This window comes from Chinchilla lanigera, unplaced genomic scaffold, assembly GCF_000276665.1.
Source record: "Chinchilla lanigera isolate Chin_1 unplaced genomic scaffold, ChiLan1.0 scaffold00020, whole genome shotgun sequence".
Taxonomy (NCBI): Eukaryota; Metazoa; Chordata; class Mammalia; order Rodentia; family Chinchillidae; genus Chinchilla; species Chinchilla lanigera.
Genome location: NW_004955421.1, coordinates 13,402,710 through 13,422,355, shown reverse-complemented (window position 1 = coordinate 13,422,355; position 19,646 = coordinate 13,402,710). Strand labels below are relative to the sequence as shown.

Sequence of the window (19,646 nt, the reverse complement as noted above, 5' to 3'; positions counted from 1 at the left end):
CTTATATGCAGATAATTCTCTAAGCCTCCTGTGCTCATAGGTGGGACTTTTTTGAGGTGGCTGAGTCATTAGTGTGTGATACTGGATAATGGGTGTGATAACTGGACTGGTACCCAGATCTGTTTAGCATCATCGTGGGTGATGGAATAACTAATGAGGGAAACCCCAACCTGACTGTGAGTAGCACCAACCAATAGGCTTGGATCTTGGAGGAAATATAAAAGGAAAGACAGAAAAAAGGCTGCTTCTGACTGCTTTCACCTCAATGCACTATTTCTCTTCCACGATGCCCCTCTGCTGTGCCACCTTGTGTTGGAGTGGGTGAAACCTTTATCAACTGTGAGCTAAAATAAATGTTTGCTTCTTTAACTTGTGGTTGTCAAGTATTTTGCCCCAGAAAGGAGAAAGTAACTCAGACAGACGGTATTCTACACAGTGTTTAGAGTAACAATTCATCTTTACTTCTGGATTATTATTCAATTTGGGTTAGGAAGAATGCTTATGAACATTCCAAAGACAAATGATCTTTATGTAGGAGTCATACAAAAACTAAAAGCACATTGTGACGTATATTAGTAGTTGAACCTTCTGACTTCTACATGAACTAGGCAGAGGACATAATTGAAGGCCAAGTTAAGGAAACAACAGTATGTGAATAATGAAAAATGATGACTGCTACTCAGCCCCTTACTAGGGAAGGCCATTTAGAATGATGAGAAATTCGGCAAATTTGTGTTTAGTATAAATAGCTTAGCCATGATTAAGGTCTGTATGATTTGCCCAATTTTTCACATGAATCCAAACATTTAGATTTTCTATAATGTCATTATTTTAGAAGTCTGTAAATCATTAAAAAATAAAAATAGTTGGCTCTGAAATGGTAGAAGCCAAGAAAGCCATGATGTCGTTAAGACAGGAAAAACTTGCTTAACCCTCCCCATGTTGAAAATGAATGTCTTCTATTTTCTTGTCTTCCTTATTACTTGCTCCAGATTCAAAGTTTTGCAGCTGAGGAATCTTGGCTTCATTCAAACAGGATGAACTTGGTAACATTCCCTAAGCTCTGACTTTCAATTTATGACCAAGAATGGGGTAAGAGGTCTCATAGTTCTGTCTTAATATTAGTGAGCATTTGGACTTTTACCTATAGTGAGTTTACCCACACAAAGGTTGACACATTATGGTCCATGGCTAAAACTGTTTGGTTGTCTATTTTTTTTTTCTTTGTTTTTGTTTTGGCAGCCCAGTCACAGCTTTGTTAAAGGCAAGGGTCCCCAGTTCAGCCAGGGAATCTCTCAATGAGAGTCCTTGGGGCAGGTGCCAGGGGGGCCCCGCAAAGCTGCTCCAGCGCCCAGCTGAGGGCTGCCACCTCCTTGGCTGCCACAGCATGGGCCCAGTGGGCCATGATTTCATAAGCATTCGTTTTTGAAATCCAGCTCTTCCTCTGTGTGCATGCATTGCCTAGGACTGACTTGTGCTCTACTGGCAGAGTCAATAGTTGTGGAGAAGAACGTTTGACCTGTGAAGCCAAAAATATTTACAATCTGGCCTTTTCCTGAAAAGGGTTGCCAGTTCTAAGAAAACAAAATGGGTACTTAATAAACGGTAGCCAAAAATGGGGGTTTTCCAAGGCAACCCTGTATGTTAATGGCTTTAACAGTTGTTTTTAAATTAGTCATGTAACATTTAGCAAGTATATATGTTAAACATGTATTTCTTAACAAACTCTGTGGCAAGGGCTAAGGTTATATAACCAAGTCCCACTAATCAAACCCCTCATGAATTAGTGTGAATATGGGTGCAAACAGCTAAATAAAGCTACTGCTATTTGAGGCAAGTGGAGAAGAGTCAAAAGGGTGCATCACATATGTGAGAACATTGTGTCTGTGAACAAGAATAAGTGCATTAGAGTTTCACCAGGTAAATCAACATCTTTGTCAGTTAATGGGATATAGATAATAAAGAACTAAAAAACCTCTATTTTACTTTAAATTTCAATATAAACACTTTTTAACTTTAGGTTCCATCAGCCTGCCACAAAATCATTAGGTGTAGCGGCTTGAGTTCAATTTACATGTGATGCAACTATTGAAATGAAAGGAAATTATTTAAAAATGTGCCCGAGCTAGGAATTGCATTGACTAGCCAGCAAGAAATTACCTAACAAATAGCATATAAAGATGCACAGTAATTGTTCATTTGTCTCAGACAATAAGAATTGTGAAAATAAATGTCCCAAACTGGCACATTGCTTTTTATTTTATTTTTGGTTTATAGATTTTGGCCTTGGTAGTATCAATATTACTGCTGCACATCCATAACTCTCAAATGTGGAGGTCATAAGATCAGAGGGCACAGGGGAATATCCTGGGAAGTCTTTCACTCTCTCTGTCTCTCTGTCTCTGTCTCTCTCTCACTAAGTTTTTATTTGGAGTATAACACACACTCCTATGCTTGCCGTTTCCAGGAAAACCTTCCAGTGGGACAAGATGCAGAGGAGGAAGACAGGGATGGTGATAATCCTAACCCAGCAGAGGCCTTATTTGTCTCTTAATTTAAAAAAAAAAAAAAGTTTAAAAAGGAAAATAAACAGTTTTAAACATAAACACAGAAAAATTATAGAATAAAGATATGAAGAAGGAAAATCATTCTGAGCAGTTGTGGTGTTTATGTTGTAAACTCAGTGTTATTACAAAGTCAAAAGTGAAAAGTGCTGCTTGTGAGAAGCTCGTGGTCCTCTCCGGGCCACACCATGTTGGATCGCTGCCATAATGACTTGGCAGAAACTTATATGGGCAGAAAAACCCGTGAACTATGTAGTCTAGGACCGTCTTGAACACACCGCAATCCTCCTGCCTCAGCCTCCCAATTGCTGGGATTATAGGAAGGTAACTTATTAACAGAAAGCACCTTGAGTTTTGTTCACAGATGGCAACCACGGTGACCTCCCTTCCTGCAGGTCTGGTAGGAGGAGATGGGAGTGACATCCTTAGTCCTCCTGATCTTCATTCCCGAGCGAGCAAGCACTCAGAGGGCTGACTGCACACCAGGTCCAGGGGTCTTAGTCCTGCTTCCTCCTGTAGCCTGGAGTTTGATATGCGGGGTGGTGATGCCCAACTCCTTGCATTGCTGGGCCGCATCCTGGGCAGCCAATATGGCAGTGTACGGAAAGGATTCATCTGGATCAGCCTTCACCTTCACCCTACCAGTCACAGGGCAGATGGTTTCCTTGCCAGAAAGGTCAGTGAAATGGACGAAATTCTCACTGAAGGATGCAAAGGTGTGACAGACGTGAAATACACTCTCTCCTCTAGCTACCTGAGGCCCGAAGCCGATGAGCTGTTCTTCCTTTTCTATCCCCTTGCAAGGTGCTGTTTCCACAGAGTTTCTCCAGACTCAGCTGCCAGAAAGCAAAGAGCTGTTCTCTGAAAGAATAAACAAAGTATTTTGTCCCAGTGGGGAACCTAAATCTGTTTTAAATTGCACAGACACAGGGACAAAAGTCATTTTGTATCTGCCAAGTGTGGTATCTTCCTTTGTTTATTTGCTATTAAACTATTTGAGACAGATGCTAAAAAAACAGGAGTAAACGAAATAGAGAAACTCTTAGCCAAACTTACCAAGAAAGAGAAGGAAAAGAAACATTTCAATGTAATTAGAAATAAATAAGGTGAAATTCAATGGATACCACTGAAATCCAGATGATCATTAGCAACTAACTACAAAAAATTGTTCTCCAACAAATCAGAGAATGTACAAGAAATGGACAGATTTCTGACACATAAGAATTAGCAAAACTGAACAGAGAAGACATAAAAACCTAAATAATCCAATAGCAGGCAGTGTAATTGAGGCAGTAATTAAAAAACCTATCACTATGGAAATCAGCATGGAGATTCCTCAAAAAATTAAAAATAGAAGTTCCATTCAACCAAGTCATTCTCACACTAAGTATCTTCTCAACAGTGTTAAAGACATACCACAGTACCATATGCATACCCATGTGCATAGCTGTACAATGTACAGTAGATAAATATTGGAAGCAGCTTATATATCCACTCATAGCTCAAATAAAATGTGGTATTTAAACTGGGTGTGGTAGTGCATGCCTGCAATCCAAGAACTTGGGAGGCCAACCTGGGCTATCTGGTGAGTTCAAGGCCAATGTGAACTACATAGCAAGACCCTGTCTCAAAAACCAAAACAAAAAAAATGGGAAAGAAAGAAAATGTGGTATTTATACATACTACTCTGCCATAAAGACAGATACCTTGCGTCATTCATAGGAAAGTGGATGCACCTTGAAAACAAAATGTTAAGTGAAATACATATGACACACAAACATTTTGCATAGCTTCTCTTATATGAAGAAAAAATACCAACAATTTGAAAAGCAAAAGAAAAGACACTGTAGAACAGGGAGATGGATCATTTGCAAATGGGGAGGGGATGTAGAGACAAAGGGAGCAGGAGGCAGAGAAGGGGAAGGGGAATAAAAAGAATTATGATCTGTTAAATACATGTACCTGTTCCCTAAGTTGAATGTAAACATTATGTACCACGAACATGCGCTATTCAAAATATTTTAAGATACAAGAAAATGCTATTTATAAGTTTGTAGATGAAATGTCAGAGTAATCTAAGATTCGTTTACCATTGAAAAAATATTTCATAAAAATTTAGCATAGCCTAAGAGTACAGTGTTTCTAAAGCCTACAAGAGTGCATAGTAGGTCCCAGGCCTCTACCTTCACTCTCACTAACTGACTCACCCAGAGCAACACCCAGGTCTGCAGTTTCCATTCAATGTAAGTGCTCCATATAGTATAACTTTTTTTTAATCTTCTGTCTCACATTTTTATTGTCTCTCTTCTATGTTTAGCTTCACAAATACTGAACCATTATGATAAAATTACCCGCAGTATAAACAACAGTAATATGCTGTGCAGGTGCTAGCCTTGAAACAATAGTCTACACCACTGAGTCTCAGGTGTTTAGTGGGCTAGATCATCAAACATGTAAATACAGCCTGTGCTGTTTGCACAAGGACAAAATTACCCAGCGACACACTTCTCAACACATAGTCCTGTCATTACGTGACATGGTGGAACTACGATTCACTTTGCTTCTCCTTATCATTCCTGGGGAGAGAATATTTGTATTTTTGCTTCTTAATAGGAACACGGAAAAACGAATAGTTTAAGAAGTAAATACCTGAAAGTACAGAGAATCATAGAAAAGATGGTAGACTCTTACTTGTTATCAAATGAAAAATAAAAGAAGAGAATTGGGAATTGGAGAAGAGACATTAAACACCCACAGGACCAGAGGAGGACAACTCGTCCATAACTAGTTTAGACTTTAGACCATAATTTAAGCATCATTTGAGATTGCATAAAAGTCCCCTAGGGAGAGGAATTCAGTATCCATCTACTGAAATCATACTGTACTCAAGGAACAGAGAGAAAAGTACACTATTATCATCATCAGTCCAGATCACTTTCAGACAATTAATACTTACACAGTGGTACCACCACGAGGACAGTGAGGAACAAATTAATGGACCAGTATCCTGGGAAAGTTTTAAATTGCAGGAAACTTACTTTTCTTCCTATGTATATTTCTTTTGCGGTAGGGAAGACATTTGGCTATTTGTGCATGTACACAAGCAGAATTGCCTACAGTGGCTGGGCAGGGGACATGCCAAGTCAAGCAGGACAAACATGCTCTTCAGAAGCCATATCTTACCCAGCCATTACCTGCACATTTTAGGCATTTTAAGGAAGAATTTTGGATCTATGTTATTGAGTCTTCCCCCCCAGGTTTATGTCTTTAAATATCTAAATTGTGTCAAATAATTAAATGTGCTTTGTAGCAAAAGTAAATAGTGCCAGCCAAATAATCCTATCCATAGGTGAAATGGGATCTCTAGTTTGTGAAATCAGTGAAAGAAGGTAGAGCCCCAAATGATCAATGTAGTGTTATTTTAACTAGACCAGCTATGTGATTTTGATACAGGCCTTTAACACTCTCTAATGCACCCTGTTTTACTGCACTGGTGATAATAGTTTTATCTGTCTGATGTCTGAGGGTTTTCTTAGAACTTGAATATGAAAATTGAAATACCTAGTGTTCTAGGTTTAATCGCAGTGTTCTCTTTCAAGTTTCTAGTTCATATTTTATGGAATCTATCAAGTTTCCCTTCAGCATGGTGAAAAGATTTTTTCTTAGTATTTCCATGACAAAGTTAAAGGTAGTATTTTTCAATTGTTCTGAACATGTTAATTTCTTTTGTATAGCAACCAGAAACTTGCAAGTTCTTGGATAAAAACTATAGACCTTTAATTCTTTCAAATTGCATTGTTGGGACTGACATGCAACCTTGAAAGTGTCATTGTGATTATTTAGCCTTGCTATATACAAGACAATTAAACTTATGACTTGGATCATATATATGAATATAATAAATACAAAATATATATACATATATGTTGGATCTTGTTATTTTCACTAGTACATCTATGTTACTGTGTATTTTTATTGTCTAACTTTTTAAATAAGTAATTTTAAAATTTAAACAATAATTTTAAAATTCAGAAACACTGCCTATTAAAGGGTAGACTATAGTTGAATGTGTCAGAATTACTTATGCTCTGTAAAACATTATTTGTTACTTTTAGGAAAAATCAAGATGAAAGAAACTTACATTAATATTTTAATTTGACATACACTTATCAAATAATAGTAAGCTTATTATGTACTCAGAATAATATTTTCATAAGTATAATGTTATTGTTTAAATTATAAGCAAAAGTTGAGAGAAAGGAAACAAATACAGATTCATCACACATGTTGCTTAATATATGAAGAGCGGCATTTGTTAAATGGAACACACTCAGTGAGAAATAGTAAAAGTATGTTAGATTTCTCTGCATTGTCTAGACACCCCAAGGAGACAGGGTGAAGGGAAAAGTGATTGTGGATGGGAAATTAGATGTGAATTTGCAGCCTGTGCTGCCAGTAAAAAAAAATTGCTGTGCTATTTGGGGTTGAAAAGTTAACATGTCATGAACCAGAAGAAGTAATTGCCTCTCTCTGTCGTTGAGCACACTGTACCTGGAATATCTTATTTGTTTCAGAAAAATCATAAAACTAAAACTCTGAAATCCTCACAGTTTGAGAAAAGAACAGTGAAATGTAGGATGAAGTGAAGCCTTGGGTGAAAATGAAAAACTGAATAAAATAAATATACATAAATAAATGAACAAATTAATAATATGTTTACTGGTAAAAGAAAAAATGAATACAAAAACCCTGATGGAAATGTTTTCTGAAGAATCTATGTCAATTTTGAAGATAGTGTTTAGAAATTTTAGAAAAGCAACTGATACATTACATTGGGCGATGTAGTATTTTCCTCTTGTAATGTAGTTATTGATCTTTAATATATTTCACCAAACTAAATTGTGTAAAAAGATTATACCTTCTCAGTGTATTTACAGTAAGAATGTAAAATATTCTTTTTTCTCTCAATATATGTAAACAAAATTGGTGCTTTTCTATTCTGAATATTCTGAATAAAATACAAGAAATAAAATAATTGTCATTTTAACTTAGTAATAATCAATCAATAATGTTACATCAATGACCAAAATCTTACCTTTTTCTGTTCAAAATATTGTGAAGACAGTGTTTGCTATACTGAAGTTTATATTCTGAAATAATGGAACCATATCTAATGGAACTTGAAGTTTAAATAACGCTAACTCTGAAAAAGGTGGACAACATACATATCCCCCTGGAAGCTATAAGCATGCCTCCTTTCTGGTCTCCACCTGCAAGAGCTTCATTAACCACAGCCTGGAGCACCTTGAAATTCCATCCTATGCTTGGCCTGACATCTCAGGTCTATGGGCTGCAACCAGTAAATGATAGAGCATTAGGGGTAAACTAAGACTAGCTCATTTTCAGGAAATAAAGGAAAACAGCAATGGATGACTTTTCATCAAGGGGTCCCCAGCTGTTTCTCAAAGTCCTCATGGAGACTTTCTACTACTGAAGATGCCTCCGTGCACTTTTCTTTAAGATAAGAGTTTCTGCACAGTTTTTCAACTTTTTCACCCTTTCCCAGATCTCACCCCATTTTCTGTCTTGAGTATTTCCCTTATTCCTGGCAGACTTAATCCCATTTCAGTGTCTTGACTAATAAAATCTGGGAGAATGAAATTGTATTTCTTCTCCTTCTTAAAGTTTCTCTACCCAGACAGTTCCCAAGTGTTAGTAATTAATCTTTCTTGAAATTAGCATTTTTGTATTGGAACATGTTTTTTTTTTTTAAGTTTTGTGAGTTTAGATCAAGATATTCAACTGACTACAAAATTACCTAAGTACAGAACAATTTAAAATTAAGGGGAAATAGAACAAGTACATAACAGTTCTGGGGAATAAGATATGAGAAATTGTAAGGAATCTGTTAAGGCTAAAAATTAGGTGCAATGAAATTGACAAGTTCTGAAGAAAACATGATTCTAAGGTTATGAGAAGAAATAATGCTTGACAATCTGAATACATTTAGGAGACATTTGGAACAATTTGTTTTAAAAGAACAAAGCAAAGATTATGCATCTATCAAAAATTAAGTATGTATCTTACATTACACGTTTGTATTTGAAGGAAATAAAATCGGTATACGGAAGAGACAGACTGTACTTTCATGTTTATTGCAGCCTTTTTCAGAAGAGTCACGATATAGGATCATCCTAGGAGTCTAAATTGTGTGTATTAATAAGAGATATGGAGTATATGCACAAGAGAATATTATTCAGCTATAAGTTAGAATGAAATTCTAGAAAGATGGAATGGTGGACATTATGTTAGCAAAATAAGTTAGGTATCAAAAAGAATGTAAATACTTTTTGTTTTCATTTATTTGAAATCTAAGAAAGCCAATCTCAGAGGAGTAGAGACTAGAATACTGGCTACAAGCACCGGTGAGGCTGTGGTAGAAAGGCATGAGGAATATACACAAGTGCACTTAGATAGGAAGAATAACTTTGAATGTTCCACTACACACTAGAGCAACTACAGATGAGAATCATTAATTGTATATTTCAAAACTAGTAGAGAGGACTTTCAATGTTCCCAACACAAACAAGTAATAAATGTTTGACATTGTGAATATATCAGTTACCTGCATGTATGATCATTATACATTGATCATTATACATTGTATATATCTATTCAATATCAGACAGTACCCATAAATATGTATAATTACTAGGTGTCACTCAAAATAAAATAACGTTCTCTTTTAAATTCCTGTAACATCTAAATGTGGGTGGTATATGCCCACAATTTCAGTATTGTGGAAGACTGAGGCAGGAGGATCTTAAATTTGAGCAAGTTTGGGCAACTTAATGACTTAGTGAGACCATGTCTCAGAATAATAATTTAAAAGAAATGGCTGGTGATATAGCTTAGTGCAAAGGCCCTAGGTTCAATCTCCAATAACACAGATTAAAGATGAAACAAAAACAAAAAACCTAAAAGCAAAAACAAAAATCATGTAATGAGTATTGTGAAAATAATAATAGGCAGTGTTTTAATTATTGTTACTCACCTACTACCTTGTTCTGAAACTCTGTTTTACTGTTATTTTTTCTCTTTAAAATACAAAAGGTATAGAAAACAAATGATGTTACAACAAAAATCCAAGAAATAATCAGGAAGAACATGTCTTTGGAAGATTAATATTGAAAACAGAAACTTTGCACCCCAATAGGTAAATACCAACTAATAAAGATCAAAATGAAGAAAACTTATGAATTATCATTTTGAGGAGTAAATATAACTGCAATAGGCATATTAAAATGCTTTCACTAATAATCACATAGAAAATATGATAACTATTTGGCAGTATGGAAAAATGGAAATGTAAGGACTTGGTTATGCAATTTAACTTCTGGGAATATATAGAAAAACATTTGTTCTCATGTTTTGTACAAATATTGAGTTAATATTTCTTATTATAATACCATTTTCTCTATGACTAGTTAATTCTGAGTTTCAAGAACCTGTGAGAATTCAGCAATGCCCTGAGTTATTTTGACTGTTACATACATATTTCAAATATTACTTTTAGTATGAAGTTATTTTCAAAAGGGTTTATCACAGTATGACTGATAGGGTTAATAACCTCTCCAATAACCTGAGTATGTCTCAGTAAGAGAATGAATTAATAGATGATTTATATTCATATTGGAAAGAACTATCCTGTAGTTAAAATAAATGAACCAAATTGAAATGTGATAACATGAATAAATAAACCTCAAAACCCAATACTGAGTTTTCATAAGTTGCAAAATAATATGTACAAACAAATTTTATTTATTTAATGTTTTGAACCACAAAATACCAGAAACCAACTTGTTTAATAAATTTTAATCTATAACACAGTAATACAAAACGCCAACTACATTTATAACTACAGGTATCAAAAACATGAAGTATAACAACCACTGTTAATTCCTATAATTTTGTTTTGAAACTCTATCATTTTTATTGTTTTTGCCCATATTGTTATTATTTTGTTACTTTTTCAATTCTCTCTAAAATAAAAAAAAGAACAGTGCTGCTGGTAATTTGGATGTGCCGAAGAGAAGCTGTAAAGTGCTCCTTTAAACGGAAAGGTGAATGTTTTTGATTTAAGGGGGAAAAAAAACCCAGTATCTGAGGTATGTGTACATAACATACATAGAGTTTGGTGTTGTCTGTGGCTTTGTGTATCACTAGGAGTCCTAGAATGTATACTCGAAGGATAAATGAGGATTGAGATATTTATTATTTCTTGCTGAATAATAAATTACTCCAAGTCTTAGAGCCTGAAAAAAATAGTGGTCATTTTTGGTGAGTTACATTCTTTGATATTTAAATTATTTTTGCACTATTTAATGTCTTATTTCTTAAAGAAAAGGAAAGGAGTTATGACCAAGTTTCTTTTAAATTCTATGATGTTTTCATATGATTGAAATATTTAATAATTTAGAAAAATAACCAAGAAAGAAGCACTCACTATTTTCTAGTAATATTCTTTTAAAGCAAACTTTAGTGAATTATTAAAGTATCTTAAAGTTAAACATATTATAAGTATTGCTATGTAAAAATTCTACTATTTTGGAATTTATATTTTTTATGTTGATGATAGTAGCTTTAAAAAGAGTCTCCAATATGTTCCTTTTACTCTTTTATAAGTGAAATTAAGTTCATGTTTTTTGACGTGGATTCAAAAAACACATAGTATTACATGTTTGAAATAGGAGACTTGTGAAGTTATTTATATTCAGATTGTGACATAGCTTATCAGAGCTTTTAAAAATTTATTAAATGTATTTTTCCTAATAAGTTTTCTTAACAGTGTTATAATATGTGTTTTTTAAAAATTTAAGATGTTAGCAAAGATCTGATTCATAGAAAATGGAGTGGTGCGTTAATCTCAGGTCTGAAAAATACAGAGGGAACGACTGTATGCTTGAAATTGCTTTTAAAATGAAAATTCTTCTTTATGTTTTAAAAACAATTATTAGACAGATGGTTTGTCAATGTACTTAAAACAAATTTAAGGGTTACTAAGCATAAATGTTTCTGAATATTTGCATCACAAACTTGAAAGAACATTGTTTTGGAGTGAGGTGAAAGAAATCTAAAAGGCTAAGGACAGATTACCGCCTTCCTTAGAAAATAAAACCCGTTATAAGTGATTCACTCAGTTTTGGGATTTTGCTCTACTTTTCTTTATGTTGGATATATTCATAAATTTTGAACATTTTAAACATTACTTTTGGATACAAAATTTGAGTGTAGCTACATTGAGAGTTAGTGGACTCCAGTGTAGCTAATTTGGAGCTTTATCACCTTTGTTGCCTTAGATGATTTTTTAGAAATAAGATATACATGCAGGATGACTGTGAAGCATTCATAATCCAGGATCAATGGAAAGAATTCTATTGTTGCAGTTCTGACAGTCATAGTGGAGATTGTTTTAATCTCATTTTTCTCTTTTCCTTATATTTCAGACTGAAAACCCTCTGAGTTATGTTTTATTTATTTTTCTAGTGAGATAATATTTGTGTAGTCATAAGGGTTTGTTTTATTTCCTATGGAAGGCTCTCACTCTTCTATGTGGCCATAGTGCTTTGTGTGGATCTAATTTAGCATTTTCAAAATTGAATTATAATTATATCTTTGTCTTTCCTGTAGAAGACAGCTTTCTCAATAGCAGGGCATATTTCTACGTTTTGTGAAGTAGAATTTAATAAATTGATCATCTTGTATATTATTCAAACAAATAACACATGCTCTTTCTCTTTAGACTACATAGCATGCATATTTCATGACTGATATTTTCAGTACATTTTCCCTACTTTTTCTACTTCTTTTAGTATAGTAACTTCCTTTTAAGGAGAACAGTCTTTTTTTTTTCCTTTCTTCCCCCTTTGAACAAAGAAAACTTGTTCTGGACACAAAATGAAATAATAAATGAATTTATATATATTTATTTGATAGTAATGTATTTATATGGTAGCAATTTCTTAAATAAGAATTTATTGAGAACCTATTGTGTACCAGGTTCATACCACACCTTGGGGGCACAACGAGGTAGAGGAAGCTACCTCTACTGAGCAGAGGAGCTATGTTATTTTTTGATGTCATAACTTGTGTGGAATATTATATAACTGATTCTGGGTATGATTTTTGTGTATTAAAAACAATTAGGAGTTTTCATTTTCTAATTAGATGTTTTAAGTATATGAAGTCTAGAAAGGCTAGACTGAAATATTTATTATATATACTACTGTGTAATAGTATTTTCCACTTCCAAGTAGGTATGCACATCACAAAATCTATCTTTCCTCTGTTTTTTCTGATTTTGCTGTTCAACTTCTGGTCCCAGCTGGAATGAAGAACTTCATATTTGTGCAAATCAATAACGAATTTTTAAGTTTCCTTTGCTTCTCATCGATTTAGAAAAGTGGCTTGAGTTGGTTCTTCCATTATTCAGTCCAAATTTGTCTTCTGCCTTGCAGAGTGGTCTTTACAGTATTCCAGTTCAAAACCACCTTATATGTACAGGACCCTCACTATAGTTTTTGTTTTCCCACGTTGCTTTGCTTGCTGAGAAATTACTTGTTTTGGATATAACATCTGCTAGACCCAGAAATCACAATTACCAAATGTCCCATTCTACTTGTACTGTGTTTTCCTTAATCTTTAGGTGCGGATGTTGCCAAATTGTCAGATTGCTTCCTCGATTTCCTGTGATGTGGCTGCCAATTTTAAATCCATCACCAAAAAAGTGGGATATCATGCAGCTCCTACCAAGTATTAGCTGACAAGCAATTGCTGCTACTTCTATTCAGTTTCTTCTCTTTTTCTCTCTTGTTTTTTTTTTTCCTCTTTTTTTGTTTATTAAGGTGTTTAGCACTCTGGGAATCCTCACTGTGGAATGAAGACATTTAGCATGCTGCATGAGAAAGCTAGTCTAAACCTGGCTTCACTGAGGTGGAACAAGATGGCAGCTGAGTGGATTCTCTGGCAATCTGCTCCTCACAGACAAGTGGGTTGAAACTAATCTCACCAGAGCTGAGGAAATCAGGTGCAAGACCGTAGTGTCTGCTTTCAGTATAACAAAACAAAAAGATTTACTGAAGAAGGCAGGAGGGAGAGTTGTATCCGACACTCCTCCAGCTCCAAGCAGCAGAACTTTTAGAAAAGAGAAAGAATTAAATCCAGACCTCAGATGTAAAACCAGGTACCAGGCTGGCACAGTGCTAAGCAAAGTGATCAGCACCTACAGGAAGGTGATACCTGAGGACTGAGCACCAGAGTATCGACTGCAGCCAACTAGAGCCTCTGGAGTCAGAACAGGGAGCGGATCACCCACTGGGGAGCAGAGCTCACTACTTGACTAGCCTCAGTGAGACCCAGCTTCTGGAAAACACAGTAGTTCCATGCATAAATCAGGAGGCCCCAGCAGACTGACCCTTGCGGCATCTGGCATAAGTGCACCAGGCAGGCAGACCCCAGTTTCGGTCATTTCCACCTTTGGGGTAGGCCTGATGTCTATTCACTTCTTTCCCGAGACTGTGCAGGCCCTCGCTGCTCTGAGGCTTTATTGAGAATGGAGAGAAACCCTCCAGAATCGGAGAGAATGTTTGCAAACTGTACCTCTGGCAAGAGGTTAGCCAGGACAAAACAAGTAAGAACATGAAAAGAATTTAGGGAACTGTTTCAAAAAGTGGCAAGAATGATAACATAAGGTGTCTAAAGGGAGGAGAAGTATTTAAGAGGGATTAATGACAATATGTCTTTCACTCTAATAAAATTTTTAAATTTAAACACCATAATTGTTGATTGTACTTTATACAAACATCCAATATGCAGATGAAGAAATGCTCAATTTAACTGTGAGAAAAATACAAATCCAAGCCATGAGATAGCTCCTCACCCTGGTATGAATGTCTGTTATCAGAAAGACTAAGATAATGCTGCAAGAATGTGGGGAAAGGGATATTACGCTGCACACTGTTGGTGGGAATGCGAATTACTAAAGCCATGAGGGAAGGCGGAAGAGAAGTGCTTAAAAAAAAAAATAAACTTTTTTTCATGACTCAGCAGCCCCACTCCTAGATATATGCCCAAAGGAAATTAAATCAGGATATGGAAGAGTCACGTACATTTCCCTGTCCCTTGTAACACTGCGTAAAGACAATCACTGGAAATTACTAAGTGCCCACGAGCTGATGAATAGGTGAAGAAAAAGTGGTGTGCATAAAGACTGGAATTTTATTTGGCCATTTGGATGGTATTGGAAATCGTTACGTGAAGTGAAATAAGCCGGCCGCAGAAAGCCAAATGCCGCATGATCCCACTAACATTTGACATATAGGAAAGTTAATCTCATGGAAGGTGAGAGCGTGATGGTCACCAGAGGCTGAGGGGCATCGGGGTTGAAGGAGGGCTTGGGAGAGATTGATCAAAGAGTGTGAAGTTACAATTAGAAGCACATAATTGTGTTGTGCTATTGGACAGTAAGGTGTCTGTAAAAGATAGTAATGTAAAGTATATTTTAAATTATGATAATATTTTGAACGTTGTCATCATAAACATAGATACAGTATTTAAGAGATAGGTGTTTAACTTGATTAAACATATTAAACCATATATACATCAATCTAAATGTCACATTTTATTTTACATATATAACTTTTATATTTTATATGTCAGTTAATAATGTGTAGAAAAATAGCCTTAAATGCAGGAATAGTTAGAACTTCCTCCATCAATGCAGCAGGTGGACTGTATTTCCATCAGTTATTTACTTGTTTTTCCTCTGGTTTCTCACAGCATAAGTGTGTTGCTGTTTTATATTTACTCACAGAGTGGAGCAAGATCAAGGAGACAGGACCTTCTAAGATTCCATTCCCCTTGGGTGCTTCCGCCCCCACAAAGGAGTGTTGCTGATTTTAAAGATATTGCTGCTGTTTCTCTCCACTCCTCTGCTTTAATTTTCCTCTCCTGCTGCTCTGAATATTGAACAACAATGAATGTTTTCTGGGCTCCCACCATCCTCTCACCTACTCTCCCTCGCAACAAAAAGGGAAAAATTCTTTAAAGTCAATTTTGTTTTGTATTAAGTTCTGCCCCAAATTTGGGCAATTGCATGCGGGTGTTCAGTGATAGTCATGTATATTTTTTTCTTGAAAAGCTGCATTCAAAAGAGTGGTCATTTAAAATGAGCTTTTGCTGAACATTGCAGAAAGGGCTCAGGGATGCTGTGTTTGGTGTCTTTGTTTGTGTAAATTTAAATACGTAAATATTTTGAACTATGCATCTCCCTGCTTTGGTGGTGGTGTGGAATGTAAATAAGCAAGAGGGATCTTTCTGCGGCAAAGAGAATGCTTTACTACCTGACTGGGAGAGTGATTGCATGGATGTATATATCTTATACATATTTGAAAATATTTGTATAAGAAACATCAAATCTGTATGGAACATCTATAATCTTAGGTGAGAGTCTACTGTGGACCAAATTGTATGTTCAAATTATTATTATTTTACATTCCTTCTCTTCTATTTTTTATTCTAAAGATTAAAAAAAACTAACAAAACAATAATGAAGATAAAATAAAAAGAACACAAAAATGATATAGACTTTGAGGATGGACTTCAGTGTTAAACAAATGAAGACGTCATTAAAATGTAGTATGTCAGCAAGCACATACCCTAAGTTCGATTCCCTTGTGCCCAGCAAGCACAAGGCCCTAAGTTCAATTCCTAGTACAAAAAAAAAAAAAAGTAGTAAGTGGTTTTAAGGATGTGATGAGATTATTATTATCAGATAAAGCATATTAAACTATTTTTGATACATTTAAGCTATGCAGATCATGTGAGTCATGTGACCCACAACTAAATTTTCTGTATGCCTATGATTACGTTATGTATTCATCATTGGATCTGGAGGGTGCTATGATTTGAATGCCCACACCAAAGTACAACTGAAGGTTTAATCCCTAAAGTAACATACTAAAATAGGACCCTTAAGATGTGATTAGGTATCAAGGGCTAATAAATAGATTCACAGATTATCACAAGAGAGCCTTTGTTATGCAAGCTAGCTCTCTGGCATGCTTTTTTTTTTTTTTATTTTGCCTAGTGATACCTTCTACCATATCATAACCCAGCTAGAAGCCACAGTGCTTTTGGACTTCCAGAATTGTGAACTAAGCTCTTTTCTTTATGAATTACCTGATCAGTAGTAATCAGTTCTAGCAGCAGAAATTGGCCTAAGAGAGTGGTTATATTAGATTCAAGGAGAACTCAACATCTCTGCTCAGATTAAATTCAGTTTGCTAAAATTCACTCTAACATATGAATTTCCAGTGACATTTGTATATTTTTCCTGAAAGTTTAGATTTCAGTGAGGAATAATTTATTCAAATTGAAGTAGAAAAAAGGGGGTCCTACGGAGGAAGAAAAAAAACTGACTAAGCCATTTTTCAATGTATTTCAGCAGTTCTTAAAATAAAAGGAAAACATAAAATTACCAAACATTTGGAAGATTAGACAGAAGTTCCTTAACCTCAGGAGATAGTAAAATCAATACAAAAGAAATGTACTTATTGAAGAATAAAGTTTAGGTTTGCAGGGAGCAGAATAGTCTTAATAATACAAATTTAATAAAATTATATACAGAGTGGCAATTGTTATCTGTAAGTATGTAAGAAATTGATAATGAGTTGGCAATGTATTAAGAATATAAAAATATGTTTCAGAAGAAAGAACTGGAAATATTAATTCTTCTTTAAATTATATACTGTACGTACTTGGTAAAAATAAAATTTAGTTTAAAACTGTAGAAAAATACATGTCTGCACAGAAGAATTCTTGAGGTTGGAGTGCCACGGTTTGATAAAGAGAATTCCTAAGACATATCCTCAGATATCTTTTCCTCTCCTTGATCAATTTGTATCAAATTACCTCTTCCACTCCATTTTTCACCCACAATCCTACTGGGCAGAACTATGTCTGATCTGAAGCATAGTTGGCTACTTTCTTCTAATTAAAAAAAGTTTCAAGATGTTTCCACAACATAACAAAAACTAGATAAGAACCATGTGTCAGAAATGACAGTAAAGGAAAGTAAAGAGCAGAAAGAAAGAAGGCACCACACACTGTAGTAGTTCTTTGCATAGAGCACGCTATCAATCACATATGTTTCTTTTTTTATACATTTTTAATATGTTATAAATTAAAAGTAGCTTCCACTGTTAGAACTAATAAACAAACTCTCATCAGTGTTCTAAATAGTTTTGTACTTGGTCCTTCAAATATCCACTGGGTATGGACGTATAATCCTTTTTGTTGCTTATTCATTATTGTTATTAATACTCTCCTCTATGCAGTTATATTTATTTATTCATCTCTTTTTGGGCCATGTGCTTTTCTTGACCTTTAGTCCCCTTTATAGACCATTACTAGTTTTCTCCACTCCCTTGACTGGAAGACAAATTCTTTCACTCATGTGACTCTTTGCTGCTACTAAGTATAATCAAAGGAAGGAAGAAGGATGAGCAATGATGCTCTGTTTGGGAGGTTTCAAGACTCTGTTCTTACAGTTTAACTATATTCATAGTGTGTGTTAGTGGTGGCAAAATTATATAGAAAATAAAAGCAATAAATTCTAAATGAATGCCTTTTAATGATTTTGGACGCATTTGAGACTGTAGTAAATTTGATTTAATGTAGACCTAGAAGTTTGCCGAAGTTTCTTCTTTGGCAGTTCATTGATTTGTAGATATCCCCTTCTGTACCTAAATTAATAGCATCATTGTCCTCATAGACTTTAAAGTTTGGGCTGCAAATTTATTTGCATATCCTTTAAATTAATTTGAATATGATTGTGTGTTTTTAGAAGTCATCTAAGAAATAAACCTGTTGGTATCCTGTTTTCTTTAAAACTGAAATATCGGTTTGATACTAAATAAAGTGTTTAAGTAAAAGCTAGATCTTATTTTCTTCTTAGAAACATCTATAGGTCATCATGTTTTTCTCACCTTCATTCAGATGACATGAGTATCAATTTTATTTTGAGTGAACTTGTTTTACACAAGCAATGATATACTTAATGCTTTTTAATGATTAGAAATTATGTGCTGAAATATATAACATTATGTATGTCCCAAGTTCTATAGTTTTAATAACCTGCTAATTTTGTGAAACATATGGTCATAAATTAACAATGTGACCCGTGGTTATTATTCTAAAATTATTTTCTTTACTTCAAATTTTTTTCTGGCTTTGGTGCTAATATGAACAGATAATGACTGAGGTTATTAAAACTTCACAAACAGCTAGAAGGATAACATTTCTGCTTCACCTTTCCAGCTCTAAATCTGACAATCATATTTATTCATGAGCCTGTAGTTCTAGATTTTTTGTTTTCTTTCTTTTTGTCGAGATAGCTGTGGGTGAAAGAATGTCTGTTTAGCATGCAAACTCCTAGAGAGACTGTCATTTGAACTAACTTTTCATAGTTCTTAATATGATGCAAAAATTTTATGGTAGCTGAATACTTTTTAATAATAGACTGACATGTTAAAATATAGAAAACAAACATCCCATATCTCCCCTTGGATGCATGAGGTAAAGGGAGAATAACACATCAGTAACAGTAAACCTGGCTTTTTATAATAATTCCCTAAGATTGAACCCCTTTGTATCCCAGAATGAATCACATGAAGTAAAGTAAAACAGTGCTTTTAAATATCTCTAGACTCTTCATAGTATTACATTTTCTCAGTCCTGTATCCTAATGGACTTTTGTAGGTATTTTCAGATATGGATCTAGACTTTGAAGACTTGTGTTTCAGTTGAGGATCTCATTAGCTGTATAGATCACCTGCTCAAGAATATGTACATAGGCACACAGCACTAAACTGCAAAAAATTCTGTTGTACAAGAGGCTTAGTTAACCCAAACTCTGTGGGTGATAATGTTTTACAACCAAACTCTTCCTTTCTTCTTTTTTTTTTATCATTCTTTCTCCCTTTCTATTCTTTGGTTCTGATGGACTCTTATTGTCTTCTGCAA

General features: G+C 34.8%; 1 pseudogene; it reads right to left on the bottom strand.

The window, feature by feature from the left end:
* Positions 1 to 2,922: 2,922 nt before the first annotated feature.
* Positions 2,923 to 4,280, bottom strand: LOC102004938 (annotated as a pseudogene).
* Positions 4,281 to 19,646: the final 15,366 nt, after the last annotated feature.